This window comes from Crocodylus porosus, unplaced genomic scaffold (assembly GCF_001723895.1).
Source record: "Crocodylus porosus isolate Cpor-Errol unplaced genomic scaffold, CroPor_comp1, whole genome shotgun sequence".
In the NCBI taxonomy this organism is placed as follows: Eukaryota; Metazoa; Chordata; order Crocodylia; family Crocodylidae; genus Crocodylus; species Crocodylus porosus.
The window spans coordinates 187208234-187226319 of record NW_017728886.1 but is presented as its reverse complement, the minus strand read 5'-3'; the positions used below and the strand labels follow the sequence as shown (position 1 = coordinate 187226319).

Here is an 18086-nt window from a genome sequence, read left to right as displayed (position 1 = left end):
AATAAATTATTCAGTGCAGATAACTACTGTATTTCTCTACACTAGCCCAGATACAAAAATTCCTCATGCTTTTTACAACCTGGACATAATTAGCCTTCAATACAAGTACAAACAGACAGCCATGATTTCCAAGGCCACTATTTCTTTTATGTTTTAATGCAGTGATTTCTAAAGGGTGTGAGGTAACACGTTAGCAGCAGAAGTGTCTAGCAAAAAAAATGTGCAAGATTGGGCCTCCTGCTACACTGGCCCTTCACAGCAGGATAGGGGCCTGGTTGGGCTAGCAATGCATACAGGATTGAGCTCATGGATTGGATCTGGCATGCAGACTGGTGAGTGCAGTGTGCTGTCAATTTTAATCCAAAGAAAAAGTATGTCCTAGGTATAAAAAGTTTTGGAAACATGGGTTTAATGTAGCGGTGCTTAAGCTTTGGCCTCACAGGCCAGATGAGTGATGCAGAGCTGGACCACAGGCCAAATTGGGCCCCATGTGCCAGAATTAGGCCTGCACCTGATCCAGCATTCAGAGCCATGTTATCTGGTCCCTGGGTCTCCCCCTGGGTATGGAAGTTTGACAGCAACGCAGGGATGTTACCACTCCATTGCCACCATATTTCCAGACCCAGCATGAGCTCCATGGGCTGGATGACAGGGGCTGGATCTGGCCTGAGGGCCCCAGGTTGACCACCCCTGGTTTAAGGAAGCAATAATACAGAAACATACGGGCTGCATGCACTAAGGCAAGAGTGCCAAATATTTGGCCCATGAGCCACATTCAACCTGCAACATTCCCCACCACCCCCTTCTAAACCACTGGGCTAGCAGTGGGTCATGGACAGTTTGGGGAAGCCACTCATGGTGGACAGGGCTGCCAAAGAATCCAGGGTCCCAGTGGACACAGCCCTTGGTGGCAGGGTGGCAAATGATGGATTTGCTGACATAGCCCCACTTGCTCTGCAACCGCTCAGCCTCCATTACAGCAAGCAGCCACCTACCCCACTGCCACCATCCTCAGCCCAATGGATCTGGCCCACCAAGAAACCTAGTGGACGAGATCTAACCCAAAGCACAGAATGATTTTGACATCTCTGCACTGAGGCATGTGGATAAAGCTCCCATTCCATTAAGGAGTAGTGCCCACGCACAGGCAGTACAATGGCATTTAAAGGCAGGAGGGCCAGGACCTGAGGCAGGAAGTCTCTCTAAGTCTGTTTCCTACCCATACTAGGCAGCTTAGCTGGGTGATGGAGACAGTGATTTTTTTTAAGCTGGTAGAGCTGGGAACCAGGTTGGGAGACTCTCTTCAAGCCCAGTTCTCAGCACATTAAAAAAAAAAAAAAAAAAAAAATCTCAAGCACCACCCAGCTGGGCAGTGGGGACAGCAAAGGAAAGCTGGCAGCAGGAACTTGGCTTCATGAGCATCTCCCTGAGCCCAGTTCCTAGCTCATCCATTGCTACTCTGTTGGCAGTCTTTGGTTTGAGGACCAGACTGCGAGGGGAGCATAGGGAGATCTTTCAGGTTGACTGCTGAAAGATCTCTCTTGAAGGCAGCATATTTCCCATAAGAAAAAATGAATGAACATTTGTACGCTTACAGTTTCTCCTGAAAAATCAGCAACTATCCTGACAGAAACGGAATGCCTTTATGTAGCCAAAGACACAAAATTGAAGATGACTGGTCCACCCAGCTCCTGTGCTAAACTGTGCTTCAGTCTTATGGGTAAAATTCAACACTATAACTTTCCCATTACAAAATAGTTCTATTTGTGTTTGTTGTACAGAATTACAACACAGAACAGTGAAAGTCTGGAAAGTCAAAGTTAAGGCTAGTAGTGTTAGAGTAATGTTACACAGTCTCAGGGTGATATCTTTAGTTAAAACTGGCATTCAATCTTTATCTAACCTCCCTTCCCTGTGCCTCCTGAGCCCTGAACATCCCTCAGACACACATCCCATCATTTCCTGATGAATTGGGAATTAGGTATTAGGAGAATTTAATGACGTGTCAGTTCTGTAGCAACCTTAACATTATTTAAACAGGTTTTGTGTTTAACAGGCAATTTGCATTTAATCGAGTTTATCCATTTCCAAGTTATTTGTTTAAAGATGCTTTAACCTTGACATAAATCAGTGCCAAGCATGTGTATACATTACATTTAAAGGGTTTAATAATTAAGCCCTTTGAAGAACCACAATTCACAAGTAAGTTTCATATAGAATGAGGAAATGCTTGCCCTTTTCTTTCTATTTAATTTCTATTCCTCCACAATTTTATGGATTATTTCATCTGTACTCTAATGTGTTTTTGTAAAGATCACCATGAAACACCAGTATAATTACTATAACAATGCTACCACCCCTCGTCTCCTGAATGCCTGTTTCTTCCTAATGTGACTATGATTGCTTATATAAGATGGTAGGGTCAAGGAATCCAAGACCTTTGTCTGTGTCCTGTGGTAAAAACCTTTTGGAACACATGCACATTCTTCCCTCCTCCCTTTCCTTTGTAGAAGGCAACCATTATTACACTTAAGACCTTGTAAATAATAAGAAATGTATTTCAACACTCCTTTCCAGTCTGCTTTATATAAAAGTACTGAGAATAGCAATTCTGTGTAGCTTATAAAAAATAATGCTAAGCAAACCTGCGTTACCTACTTTTAAAAACTGATTTTTCTTCTTTAATTTAATTACACAGAACAACAACTACAAAAATATGCTTCAGACTCGAAGGCAAATTTCAACCTTTACTAAACAAGAATTAACATACAACACATAAACTATGGTTTAAATTGGATTCTATCTTGATAATTTAACATTTATCTGTTTGAAAAAATTGGCAAGACCACGTACTTAGGTTAAGCTCTCTAAGAAATATAAGTTTTCAACTTAAAAAAAATCTTTCAGCTTTTTCAAATATTTTTGGCATTAACTTTACAAACGGAAAAAATCTCGTAAGAGGAATAGTTCATATTTCTTTTCAGATACAGAAACTTTAAAATGATACATCTGGGAAACCAAAGTACACTTCAACCCTTACTGTCTTTTCAGGCTGGTATTGACTACTTTATAATAGCTGCCAACATTCGGTAAGGATTATCCTTTCATTTAGACAAAAGAAAGCATTCCTTAGCTAAATCAGCACTTTTGCCATCAGACTCATAAAACCTTTTCACAACACGGATTTTCAAGAGAATCCTTTAAGGTTTTAGGATGCTGCTCCTTTTACTAAGTAACAAAATACACCCCATGGTGTCTCATTGACCCCACTCAGCTCTCCTCTGACCTCTTCAATTGTTGTAGCCTAACTTCAGGGGCCACAGAATTTGCCTCCCATATCAAAAAGGCTAATGTTGCTTCCTCCTAGCACCTGGTGAAACAAAATGCAAGAGGTTCCCCACCCCCCACCCTGACTACTACTATGTTCCAGATGTTCCCAACTACTAAGTTACTGAGAGCAAGTTTTGGTATCTGCATGGTAACCAAGAAGCAACAAATTAGAACCTGGACTGTGGCAATGACCCTCTTGTTCAGTTGGGCCTCAATGCTGCCACTGCCCTAAGGATACAACAGGTCATAAAACAGGAATAGATTGTCAGCCTCCTGGAAATGCTTGGCCATTACAATACAACAAGAAACCATTTTGAGTTCAGCATCCTATTCAGAGTCTCCTGCAGTCACCAAAAATATTGTTGAAAAGCTCCCAATTTGGAATGTACATCTATTTTTAAATCACTGCAAAATTTAATGACTCAAATTCTTTTCCAGACTTGCTTTAACTTTTTTGAGATGCCAACCAAATAAAACACTTCATTTTGTACCCATGTACGTACAGAATACAAGTGCATTCCTAAGCATTCGTTTACTTCTGCAGAACAACAAAAGCTACTCCAGATTTACAGGCAAATTTCTATACTTATCCCAAGTTTGGGTGCTGGCAGAATTTAAGGTAACACATCAAATTAAGGATAGCAGTGGTATCAAACTAAGTAATCAAACTGAAAGTAGAAAAGAAAGCCTTCAGTAATATTGATCAGTGTTACTTAGTGAAAGTAGATTAAAAATTAACTAGTTCACTTAATTAAGGATACTTGCGGTGTTGAAATATGTACATTAAATAATGCAAGAATAAAAGAGTGTCACATGCAGCTCCTCCTAATCCTAAAAAACAGCAGAGATTACAAAAGTGGATGCTGAAAATAAAATTCACGTGTTCTATATTAGGAATACCAAGTACAATACCTTCCTGTGTTTCTTTTAGCCTTTTCGAAATGCATTCATTTTTAAAGCTCGTAGCTAAGAGTTTGAGAAACCTGCTGCCACGTTATCTAGATTTTTTAGGTTCTTTTGCACCTGCAAAATAATGAGGGAGAAAGAAAACAAAATAAATGATATTCAACATTCAGTGAAGATTCAACATATGATATGCTTTGCAATAAGTCATTAAAAATCACCTATCAAAGCTCATATTTGGCAAAAATATTGGACAGAGTCTCTGCACTGACTAACTCTTCTTTCCAATTTCTATGTCTGCAGGACTGGAAGCACTTTTTTGTTGTTTGTGCAAGCTGACAAAAATGAAGAAAAAAGCATTTTGTTTTAAAAAATAGCTGGTGTAAATTATATTACATTTTCTGTGCCATTAAATAACAAGACAATCAATTCTTTTGGATCGAATGGCAAGAGGTTTGACTATCTGATCCAACCCCACTGAAGTTAAATGAAATTTTGCTACTAATTTCAATGTTTGCAGAATAAGGACCTAACATATTGAGAACTTGCTTAAAGGATAAAAAAGAATCTTTTTTTGCAGCAGTGTAAATACCAGGACAAGTAATTAAGACAACTAATTTTCATACCTTTTCTTTTAAAACATATGTATCTTCAGAGAAAAGGTCAAAATTATTTCTAGAGAAAAAATAAGAGGGTAGACTATAAAATTTTTCCCTCCCCAACGCCACAGTAGCTATCAGAAAAACACTGTAATTTCCTAATTTCCAACTCTAATTCCTAAAAAGAATACTTTTAAGAGAGCTATGAATATGGCAACAGAGTTTGTTACAAACAGCATAGATGTCAAGTTCTGAAGCACCTAGAGAGTTGAGAAGATTTGTAAACAAAAGAGAAAGGCTTAAGTCAACTTATCGTTGGACAAATTATATTTAATGTACAAGATCTTCCTAGTCAATACAGGCAATCCATGTTTCAATAATGAATAGGCCATATTATTCCTGCAAATATTAAAAAAAATCACCCGTTGATTGCAACTGCAATAAGTACTTGCTAGGCAGTGTTCATAGACATTTTTGAAAGCATGGCAATAATACAAAATACGTCTGGATTAAATAAAAGATTCTCTCCAATGATATAATTTTGTTTCTCTCCCCTTTTTCACAATCCAAAAATTAAAAAAGAGTCATTGAAGTTTTACTTTACCTCTTAGAGGAGAAAGGGCTTTCCCCGTAACACAAAATACACTGAACTAAAACATCTAAACACAGCACATCAAGATCCATAGTGACTGCGAATACTCTGAGCCACACAACCTCGCTTTCCTAGAAACAGTAAGTTTATCATTGTAAAAAAGGTTAAAGCACAGAACTTTTGACCACACTGTAAAACTCCACAAAGGCTTTGATGACTGAAAAAAATCCATAATCCAATTCCAACAGCTCCTAGGTCTGAAATTGCTATTTTTTGGCCACGTGCTGAACATTTCACCTGCTAGTAATGACATTTTTGTATTTTCTTCTAATTACACTCAAAGTTAAGACCTTTGGCCCTAGGCCACAGACCTCTATTCAGGCTGCACACATTCTCTTAAATGCCCTGATCCTTTGTTGTCACTCTGAGTCTTTCATCTATTATTTACATCCATTGAGAAGGGAGATACTCTACCATTTGTGAAGCTTTAAAGCTTCTAATCATCTTAATTTCTTCGCCTTTCAACCCATGCTTCCCCTCACGAACCAATGCCAAACAATGTGACAAAATCATTTTTCAAGCCAAGATCCCCATCTTCCCAAAAGCCCCTCCCTAAACCTTGACATAATGTTGGCCGCTCTGTGAGTGAAGACTCATTTTGTTCTTATCTGACTCAGACCTCTGCTGCTTTAAAAAAAAAAATCATTCTCTTTCAGTTCAAGAATTCAACCCCACTTAAGTACAGCTAAATTAGGAAATATTGTATTACTTGTTCCTTTTTATTCTGAGTAATATATGAAATGCAGAAATCACTATTTATTTAGAATGGCTTTGTTAGCTTCCCCAGACACAGATTTATCAAGTGTACTCGGTCTTGGATTTATATTTTTACATAAAATTAATTAGCATTCATTAAAATAGAAGTGATGGAAAAAAGCATGCATACTTGCCTATCCAAAATAAAAAGACACAAGGAGTAATAAAAATAAACATAGAATAGTGCCATCAACATGTTATTTTTAGTATTGCAAAGTTAATTTCTCTTAAAGTTAAAATCACAGCACAATTTCTTCCTCAGATCCCACAAATACTCTTCTGACTGTACCTCATATACAAAGAACAGAAAACAAGTAATAACATTTTTACCATGACAGAAGAAATTCTCAGATCACTGCAGCTACCAAATAATCTTAGCTTCCAACACATTTGGAATATGACAACACGTGATTCATCTTGGTTCTTTCTTCCAGTGTTGCTTGGCTTACTCTTGATTTCTAACAGTGTTTCCTTGTTGTTTGTCCCCTCTTAGGACCCCCAACCCCCTTGTCTTTTCCTATTTTCACCATTTGCTTCAACCAGCAGTTCACTTGAGACCCATCTATCTTACAATGCCTAAAGTGACAGATGCTCTTAGGAATGACCATACTGCTGAATGAACAAAAGATAACATCACCTCTAGGAACTCAAGGGAGAAATACAACTGCAACCTTAAGACAGGATTGTCCTAACGGACACTGCACCATAAACTTCTCTCAAGTGAAAAAAGAAAACAACTGCAAAAAAAGGAATCTGCCACAATCAAAGGCAGAAAAAGAGTGGGGTTGTGGGGGGTTTTTTGTTGTCACTGTGATGGCCTTTTCATTCTTTGTTACCTCCATGGAAGATTCTTGTCAAATTGAAACAGAATGAAATAAAGAGGTTTAAACTGAAGTTGGGGAAGACTACATATAAATTGTATTAACTTTTTCATGGTTTTTAGAGCAATCACAGCCATTCAGTACAATTTTAACACTATGCCACAGAATTCTTCAGCAAAAATCACAATTACTTTGTTGATCCCATTTTACAAGATGGTTAAAAGTTTCTACAGAACAACTATTACTCAATTAAATTCTATAGGAGTGTTCTCTAGAGATAAAACACATCAACAGAGGAAGTTCTGAGGCACGGGAAATGTACATGTGCATGGGTTATACACAGACAGAACTGCTTCAACTGTCACTGTTTTAAAGCCATAAATATTTGTGCTTCATTAATGTCTAATATTTACTACAGTTCACTGGCATCTTGACACAGCTGCCCTGGACATTCTAGCGCAGATTTATTTTAAATACATGAAGAAAACTTAATTTAAATGATACATTTTCAAACAGAGAGTGTAACGTAGTCTGCAATTTCAGTTGGGAGTATCAACTCCAAGTCATAACATATACATAACATTTATTATGCAATCAGTAAGTGACCACACTTACAAAGCCTCGGAGGGAGTATTTTAGGTGGTGCTATATATCTCTTATATAACAAAGAAAAGGCCATATTAACATCACCCAGCAACAAACTAATGTAATGAGTGAGGAGCTACAGACACTTATAAAGACACATTTTATAAAGGACTAGTACATTTTATAAAGAGAAGGGAGCTGTGCATGTGAAGATTCTCTCCTTCACTTTCTTGCCTCCTCCTCCCCACATCAAGGATCTAAAAAGGATCTTGCCTTCAGTATTCAAACAATGAAAGGAAATAAGCTTCATTGCAGAATTCAAAATTACTGATGTCATCTGAGCATACAAGCAAAACTAGAAACCTGTGACAAAAAACCTCAAACAAAAACAAATCAAGAGGAGGACTAATTAATGCAACATCTTGAGTTCAATGTTAGTTTGTTATCCATAATCAAGTGCACATTTCTTAATCTATATTTATTAGTTGCACAGTAATTTCTTCACCATACATAAAAATTTTAAAAAACCCGAACCTAGAGATATTGCCATAAATCTTCATATACAAACTAATCCATTTCTAATGTACTTCAATTTTTTTTCATTGAGCAGAAAAAAAGTAAAACATTATATAAAGACTAGTACATCCTCCTCATTTTTTTAAACACTGTAGTAAATTTGGGAATTTTACCTTACTCTGAAATGAGGATCCATCAGTTTAGATCCCTGTGTCACGCAGAATCCTACCGACTTCAGCAAGTGTGAAGGCCTGGGCAAAGAAGAGCTGGATGCAGGCTCAGGGTCTTGGTATCATAAGTTCTTAAATAAATTATTAAACTCCACTGCAGGTCGTGTAGTATGGTTACCATTTCCTCATGGTTCGAGATATCCCAGGTGTAGAGAATTAAACCACAGAAAAAGCAGATTGGTTCTTCTGCACTTAAACATATTACATAGGAACCTAAAAGGAAGACTACTTTGATTATCCCCAAAGGATGGCTCTCAATTGTGCCTCCATACCATCATATGGACACCTGTACCCACTCAGCTTTCTATGTCTACCATGGAGTCATGCTGTAAAGCTTACATTTCTGGCTGCTGTCCCTCAAAAGTTTTCATTTAGGGTGAAAAGGGGTGTGCCTGAAGAAAAACTATGCAGATCCCTGGCCTGTCATAGCTAACAGTTCTCCATCTCAGAGGTGGCCCCATAATAGGAGGAGAAGGGAGGAAAAACACCTTAGTTATGTGAAGGGTGACCATACATCCATTTTTTCCCAGGACAGTCCCATTTTAATCACTTATCCTGGATGCCCCATTGCTTTGGTAAAATGAATTCTTTCGTTCTGTTTTCAGAAACCTCCAATGCTCAGCAACCCCCCATGGTGCTCTTATATTTTAAAAATCACAGCTCCTGGAGACAAAAAATGAGTTAAGAAATCTCAGCTTTCTTTAAAAACAGGGTAGGGAGGAAAAGAAAATTTCCAAACTAAACCCTCATGGACAGAAGTTTGGAAAACATGAAATATGAAAGATTAAATAAGAAGAGGTATATACAAAATCAGTTGAGGGTAAACTTCTTTGCCAGGTGTGACACAAAGTAAAGCCTGCTCCCTCCCCAAGTGCTATTCTGATCCCTTTCTCCTGCCCAATCCATTGCTCTACTCTCTCCTGCCTCGCCAATCTGTTGCTCTGCTTTCCCCTGCCTCCCCTATCTGTCACTGCTGTCTCTACTCTGTGCCAAATCTGCTGTCACACAAAGCAGCGGTGCATGCAATTTGTGGTGCGTGTGCTGTGGGTTAGCCACCCCTGCTCAAAGCAATTTGTTCAGCACTCACCCACCTATAACATTTGTCCTAATATTCAACCTAAATCTCTATTGTTTCAATCTAAGTCATTATTTCATATCCTGTAGACCCAGAGAAAAGTCTATATCATTTTGGTATTTGAAGAGGGTTTGATAAAACTTCAATCTTATTTTCTCTAAACTAAAGAATCCAAATTCTTTCAACCTTTTCTCTTTAGTCATGTTTTCTAGATCACAAATCATTTTTGTTACTCCCTTCTGGACCCTTTCTAATTTTCCTACATATTTCTTGAAGTGCAGTGCCCAAAATAAGACATGTGCATCTTGAGGCTTTACCAGTGATGAACAGAGTAGAAAAAATCACTTCCTAGGGCTTACATTAACACTTCTGTTAACATAATCTAGTATTCCATTGACTTTTTTTTGCAGTACTATACTGTTGACTCATATTAAACCTGTAGTCCACAGCAAAACTACCAAAAGTGACTACTTAATATAATCTCATTATTTTAAAATCAATCTTTTGTTTTGTTCTGTTTTTTAAATTTTCTTTTGACTGACTCATTAACACAAGGGCTTGTATATACTATGAACCTCTGGACAGGATGTGAACCAAATTCAAGTAAATGATAACATCTATTTCTGATTAGACAAGACAGGCTATATTATTCCATATATATAAATCTTACACCTCAAAGTTAGCAGCTGTAAGTTGAAACACAATAAAAGAGAATCATCTTCAGTTAACATACAATCCATTTTATCCACATTCCAATTTATAAATATTGCAAAAGAAAATACTAGACCCTAAACTAAAACTTAGTCTATGAACACTGCAAATATTTTGTCAGGAAAGGAAGAGTAGAAAGTAAACTATTGGAATCCAAAATCGTTTACAACAGGGTGACACCTAAAATCTGGATCCGTGACTACTAGGGTGTATGAAATCTAGATCTGAATTTTGCAGCTCTTACTTATTATGATAAAATACACAAAGGAACACAGATCTTTCATCTGCAAAGCTTTGTAGAAGAAGTTCCAATTATATCATGGTCCCAAATCCACTATTTAACCTTTAAATGGAGATTTATATTATGCACACTTTTTGGAATATTTTATTAAGCTGTCTGTTTACCAACAAAGAGCTAGTTATAATCCTTATATCAAAATTTTAAACATAAGTGGATAAAATAATTTGAATAAATGATTTTCCCAGCTGATATATTATAGCAGCTTAAGTAGAACTAATAATAGGCAGATATTTTGCTTTCTTTCAATTTTTGTATTAAAATATATACAAGTAAAAAGAGGGTCAAGTGTGTTTCTGTTCTTATGCGCATCTCTGTAATATAACAAACAATATACGTTTCAAAAATATCTCACATTAGTCAAGACAGATTAAAAGATGTTTCTGAAAACAAGCCAGACAGTCTGAACCTCTAACTAAATGGTATTTATTCACAGTTTATTTCCACTATTTTTTGTTCAAAGCATATATTTAAACCTGATCTCATCCTAACACAACTACCTACTATGAAATACATGAAATATTGTTAGACCATTACAGTTACAGGTAACTTTTTTCCATTAATACTAGTTACTGACACTGAAACATGACCTTGAAATGACAGCTCCATTAATGCAAGTCTTATTGAGGAAGGTTTCAAAAAGCCCGATTAAATTAACTACTTCTAAACACAATAGGATCAATATGCATACAGAGAATGTTCACCCCCATGGCAAGTTCTTTTTGCTCGATTGATCAAAAACAAAAAAACCTGTGGCCTTCCAGATCACAGCCAGTGCCAGAAATCCACACAGAAAAAAAAAATCCATCAAAATGAAACTCTGAAAAGGTTTACCCTTCACCAACCTATTTGCACTTCAAAAACTCCTTAAGTCCTTCAGCTAAACCCTGGGGTTGAACCATTTCAAAAATGGGAGAGGGGGTTGACTGTGATTTATCTTCCTTTTGGCCTCTGGACAGAGCTGTAAGGTCTGCCAACATTTTTTTAATTTTCTTTAGCCTTGCTTGGATATGTACCATATTACAAACACCACTGACTTGAATTCTTTCTTGCATCGTTTGTGTCTCTCTGATGTGAGCCTACTTATAAATCAAAAATTTTGAGTTCAGCTCCTTGGCTCACAAGCCTATACTATTAAGTCAGCAAAGCAATCAAGCATCAAAAACCATCCTGTTGAATGTTTATCTTTTAGCATAAAGCACAAAATAACAGGCCTTATTCTGATCTTATACATGTGAAAAACAGTTGTTATTCTACTAGTTGAAAAAGCAGTGAAATCAGAGTCTAGCTTCCACATCAGCTGGCACAACATATTTAACTACATATAAAATTCATTTCCTATGTACTCTCTTAAAGCTTTACACCATATAATATGGAACTTTCAGAACACTTTTCAGTTTTTTGCTTTGCAAGATACATTATCAATTCCAAGGAAAATGGAGATTTCATGGGTCACAAACCTCTAGGTCACAAGGACCTTTGAAACTGCTGTCACACTACTAAGACTCAATCAATTTATTCCTAGTTTATATGTTTTACCCTCATTATTAAATACATCCTGTAACTGCATTCTTTACACAGTAACATTTTTCTTTAGTAAAACAAACACAGAACAATGTTGCTGTTATTCTTTGATTATAAATTCCCAGCTTCAGTCACCAATTGTGATGCATAAAAAATACGGCAAACATCAAGGATAAATTCTCTCCGATACCAAGCCTCACCAAATGACACAATGAAATGACCTCAACTTCTAATTTTTTCTAATATGTTCTTGTGTTCAAAATACATAGTTCTATACATGACACATTTTGTTCAACAACAAAACTTCCATCAGCTCAAATGATATAAGGCTTCAATTTTTAATGCCATTTATCCTATTCTTTTTTCTTCAGATGAGAACGGGGGCATTTGTTTGCACAGTTTCCACAATTCACTCAAATATGCTCAGTCTTCAATGGTAAAAGTATTTATCATTATATTCCATTGCTAGAAAAAAAATGTAAAGTTTGCATTGAAATAAAAAATTAAAATTCTTAGTGACTGATAAACCCCTTGGCTCTGTACTTGCCCTGAGTTCTAGAGCCACCTTCTAGTCTCTACGTTACTACAGGCCTAATCCTGAAAAGGTCTCAGCACTCTAAAAACCCTATTCAAAATCAACAGTTTAAATGAACAAAAGTTTGTAAGATGAGATCAAATGTCTACTTAGTCAACATACATTCTCCCAAACCTAAACACCCAAGTAGCTGAGTCTCCCTCATATGAAAAAGAGTGAAAAGAATTAAGATAACATACTAAAATCACTACTATGATAGTGCTTCTTTTAAAAGTAAACAGTCCACAAGGAAAATCATTTTTTTTCCTCTCAGTAATTTTTATCGCTATTAAAACTGAAATCGTTGCACATTTACCTAGTCTGTAACAGAACATTCTGTTTTCATCCCCACCTATTCCTTTGTCTGCTGTTTCAAGATGGCAAGTCAGTAACACAGTACATTTTTTCAGATTTACCCCATGCTAAAGACTTCAACTACCTATAATCTAAATAGTTAAAACTTTTCAATTATACGATAGCTAAATGTTGATTTTTTTTTTCAGCCTCGTTATAAGAAAGTCTTCTTTCAAGAGTGAGATCCACCACTCAGAATTACACCCAAAATTTTCAGGGATAGTTACTATTTAAAAACTCAGTAAGAAAGAATTTTTTTAAAGATTTGAAAGTAGCAATGTATCTTTTATATATAAAGATTGTAAATTAAGATTTGAAAGTAACAACATATCTTTTACATATATTTATAAACCCTGGGAGTAAAAACTTACATGTGTAATAAATTGGATTTCCTACATTTCTCACACTGCTGCCAATAAAAATACTGCTGTCAAGGCAATGTGGGGGAGAGGGAGACTCCTGAGGACACAAACAGAGAGTAGCTGTCTTCGAAAAGAAGCTGGGACAGTGAAACAACACAAAAAACAAGAAATACCTTGTGGAATCATTAGCAACCAGGGTGGCGGGCCATAGTCTAATTTCCTTATAAAGCTCATGACTACCTGCAGAGCATGGGAGCGCAAATCACATTAGTGGAGGCACCAGATGACCAAAGAAAGCATTTGAGGCCTGGTAAAATCAGTAAACAAAAGGAAGCATTCCAGATGAATGCCATTGCTAGAGTCAGCATTGTAAGAGGCCTCCATCTGATAACCCAAAAGCAGATTAGCTGCAGGCAACAAAAGTGTAAAATGAGAAACAAAGGGGTCATTTTGACACATGAAGAAATCATCTTTATTAAGCCATCTTGCATTTACTATGTAGTTATAAAAACTAAACTTACTTTAAATGACATTTGAGGCAATGAAGCTGTGACAGAGCTGACAAGACAAGTTACTGAGTGAAGGTAACACATTCTTGACTGCAACTAATTCAGCAAGCAAATTGCCCTCTTTCCCTTTGAATCTTTCTGACATTTTAAAGATCTATAATGATTTTAAGATTTGTTGTACAGATCATTTCAGCTTATTATCCGATTTGAACTTTTGAGTTTGATAGGCATAACATTGAAAATAGATAAATAAAAGCAGAGGTCTCCTTCAGGGTTCTTTGGGTAAATCTGATAACTTTTATTAGACCAACTAAAATAGTTGGAAAAAAACCTTCTTTCCAACTATTTTAGTTGGTCTAATAAAAAATATTGGATTTACCCAAAGAACCTTGTCTATGTCTTTAGACTAACAGAGCTACAACCTATACCTCTGAGGTATTCTTCAAAGAAAGCAAATATGTTTTTATATAACATAAATGTAGGCTTACACACACACACTGTTGTCTATATACTGTGCAAATTTTAAAAGTTTTAAGGTCAGAAGTTAAAAAAGGTTCCCACAATTTTGACTTGCCAAGCACATAGCAAAGAACTCAAAGTAACCAAAAGCAGGCACAGACTTTCAGTATGACCCCAGAAGCTCAAACAGCACAGCTAAGAAATAGCTGACAGCTAAAAAAGTATTTTGTGTAGTAACAGGCAAGATAGTAAACTTTTCCATTTGCTTTAGCTACCCTATATTGGTCACAGTATTCAATACAAGCATTCTGAAGGTGTGTGTTTGAAGCACTTCTCTTCGTCTACACAAAGAATTTTCTTACCTGTGTTTACATAACAGTGCTGCCAAGAGCGCAAGTCCATCATCCCAGGTTTTATTAAATAGCCTATCTACATCCTGCCTACATACAGTCCATAGCACTGGTCATACTGGCATAGCTGTTTTCCAAAATGGGTAAGAAATATCCAAGCATAGATGCATTCCAGGTGTGCTTAATTAAGATTAAGCCCTGGAGCACAGTTGACTCGCAATGGACTTGGGAGGATATGGGTGAAAAGGTGGGTTAAAGGTGAAAGAAAATGAAAACAGATCTTAGTTCAAACAGGCAGGTATGAGGCAACACAAGAAAAAGAGAACTGAAAAGTCTAAAGTGTGAGATTTACAGGCTTGAATTTTTAGTCCCACTAAGTAATGCTACACCACAGTCACTGAGGCTAGGAACAGAAATTAGACAAACTCAGGGAAGAGGCAAGATACGGTGCAAGGGCTGGATTTGGCCTCCCAGGCAATTTCATTTGGCCTGCAGGTGCCCACCAATTAATTGTACCCCACCCAGCTCTTCTGCCCACAAGGGTGGGAGTGAGGCACCCACATATACGCAGATTTCCCCCAACATACCCTATTATACCTTGCTCCCACATTTGTGTGCGGAATGGCCTGACCCAGCCAGCATGCAGCTTCTGGACATGGCTGCTGCTGCCACAGCTGCAGCTGTCAGGGGACCTGCTCAATCTCAAACTCCCCAACTTCCTGTTCACTCCAGGTGCCGGGCTGGGAAGCAGTGGGGGCGGCAGTGGGGACAGGGGAGCGCAAGGCTCAAGTGAGCAGGGTGTAAGGTTATGGGCACCCCCCACACACTCCCTGCCATGATGCACAGCCCCACTGGCGGCAGAAGCAGCAGTCAGGGACACTTGGGGCACTCATGGCTGGTGTAGGCGCTGCTGCTGGTGGCACACAGTTCTGGCCAGCACTGCCTATGGAGGCGAGGAGTGCAGCCAGGCCAGCCTTCCTCTATCATGTGGGGCTCTGCGTGGTGCACATACACTTCTTGCACTCATACAACACTGGGGGAAGCCCCGTGCAATGGAGCTGGCTGCCTTCACCGCTCCCTGCCACACAGGTCCCAGGACTCCACCAGAAGTGGAAGGTAGGCCTGGACCCTGCTACCTCGTGGAGTCCTGGGACCTGCACCGCACAGAGCTGCAAAAGCATCCAGCTCTGTTGTGTGGGGCTTCCCCTAGTAGTGCGCAAGTAGAGGGAGCTGCATGTGCACAGAGCCCCATGCAATAGAAGTGGGCTAGCCTGGATGTGCCCCTTACCCCCATGTGCAGTGTTGCCTCAAGCTCTGTGCTGCTGGTGGCAGTGCCTGCACTGAGCACAAGCAGCCTGAGTGCCCACTGCTGCTGCCACCAGCAGGGACTGTGCGTTGTGGGGGAGGAAGTATGTGGGAGGGTCCCCACACCCTCCCTCATACCCCACAAACACCACACCCTGCCCTTACAGCCCCCACATATAAACACCCAACATAGCCTATTGCCCCCCCCACAGACATACCTCCTCACAAACCCCCATACATACCCCCACCCCAACCACAACGCCACACACAATATACAAGAGTAAGACTTTATTTCTGAATTATTATGCAATCATCTCTATATATTCTATGCAAACACAAATCATGACAAATATTTTTGTAATAAAATTAAAATAATGTTATAGTAGGTGTATGACTTTTAGTATATGATTTGGGTTTTTTTCTGGTTCCAAGATGGCAACCCTCCCCCTCCCAAAAGGAGTATTTCTGGGGGACAAGGGGAGGGACTTCCAGTGGCAAAAGTCAGGGGTTAGGGGAAAGCCTTCTGGTCCCAAGATGGTGACCGGGGGTGTAACACTTGTCAAGGGGCAGGGCTACACTTGTGGCTCTTGACAGCTCATCAAAACTCATTAAGCAGCCCTCCAGCCAAAATAATTATCCACCCCTGCATAAACTGGTATAAGTGGTCGGAAACCAGTTCAAATCTGTAACACAACAGAAGTTCAGTACACATAAACAGCTTTCAAAATGGCTGAAACCAGTTTAAGATAAACCTGAACAGAGGTAGTATCAGACTTAACTGATTTAGATTACATCAATTTATTGAACTTCTGTCCCAGATCCCCTCCAGATTCAAAGTTAATTTACAGTCCCCCAGCATCCTAGGATGCTTTGTACCTCCCCGTCAAGCTCCTCTAACAGGGTGGGCAAGCTAGCCTTGGCCCAAGCTGTCTACTCCAGCTGAGCAAAGAGAGGTGTGCTCTAGCGCACCTCCCCCCAAAAAATTCTGGCCTGGGCCACTGCAGGCATATGGCTGCATTCTCAGGATCAAATGTGAATGTCTGTACTCTTGCTTATCAATTCAATCTACGCAGCTTAGACTAACATGCAAAGAATTAATTGAATCGATTCAGCCTTGGACTTTTTGACTGCCTGTACTTAGCTGAAGCATCAATACCAGGCCAGAGTGGTAGCCTACCTGTGACAATGTACAACTTAGCTCTGGCTCATTTATCTTGCCTCCTGGCAGTGACAACAATGTTAGATATACCCTGAGAATCAGACGCACGGAGTCAAAGCTAACTAGAACAACATGAAAACCCAAACAGCAGTTGTGACCAAATGTATACAATTACATACTTTATTGGCAACTGCCCTGTGTCCAGAATTGATGGAGGTCTGATGACAGTAAACAGAGGACTGACTACTATCAAGAACTATCTGTACTGCAGATCTTTGTACCAATATATTTGCATGGGCACAAACCCAGATATGCTCCAATGGTGTGAAGTGTGTCTTGCAGTGTAACTTACTCCAGGTTCTAAACATTTCTACCCGAGGGGTTGACTACTGTAGCCAAAACACAGCAGTATTTCCAGTAGAGACAGGGCTTGAGAATCAGAACTAGACAGATGGACCGATGAAGTACTGGCAGAGGAACCTTGCCTCAGGGCTTGTCTATCCATGAATATATACCAGAATACCAGTCATTGCATAACATCCTGTGTGAACACTCTTCTTCCGCTATAATGCTTTAAAGTCACATCTTGACATAACTTCCAAGCATAGACATGTCTTTACAACTGAAGAGGAGGTAGTCGAAAATATGACACATTAAAGAATGTTGAAGGAATAAAATAGGATTCAGCAAAAGAAGATGTCTAGCCCTGCTTCGTTTGTGTGTGAAATAAAGTTACTTAAGGTGGCTTAAGTTAGAAAATATTTGGAAACATCCTAACATTTAGAAAAAGGAAGAAATACTTAAAAAGGCTATTTTCTGATGTTTTAATATATTATTTCAATAGAAACCCCAAATACATAAATATTTAATTACAGGACATTCGTCATAGAATCATAAAGTAGGGTCGGAAGGGACCTTGTAGATCTTCAAGTCTGACCCCCCGCCTGGGTGGGAGAAAAATTGGACTCATTTAAATGAGTCCAGCCAGGTAGGCATCAAGCCTCTTCTTAAAGA

The 18086-nt window shown here is 38.6% G+C and overlaps 1 protein-coding gene across 2 annotated transcripts in view; it reads right to left on the bottom strand.

Annotated features, from left to right (window-relative positions):
* Positions 1-18086, bottom strand: part of GREB1L (growth regulation by estrogen in breast cancer 1 like) — a 229529-nt gene that overhangs the window by 117750 nt on the left and 93693 nt on the right. For both annotated transcript variants that reach the window (XM_019546864.1, XM_019546862.1), the window contains one exon: positions 4243-4353. The gene's annotated coding sequence lies outside the window, so the exon portion shown is untranslated. The remainder of the gene's footprint in view (positions 1-4242; positions 4354-18086) is intronic.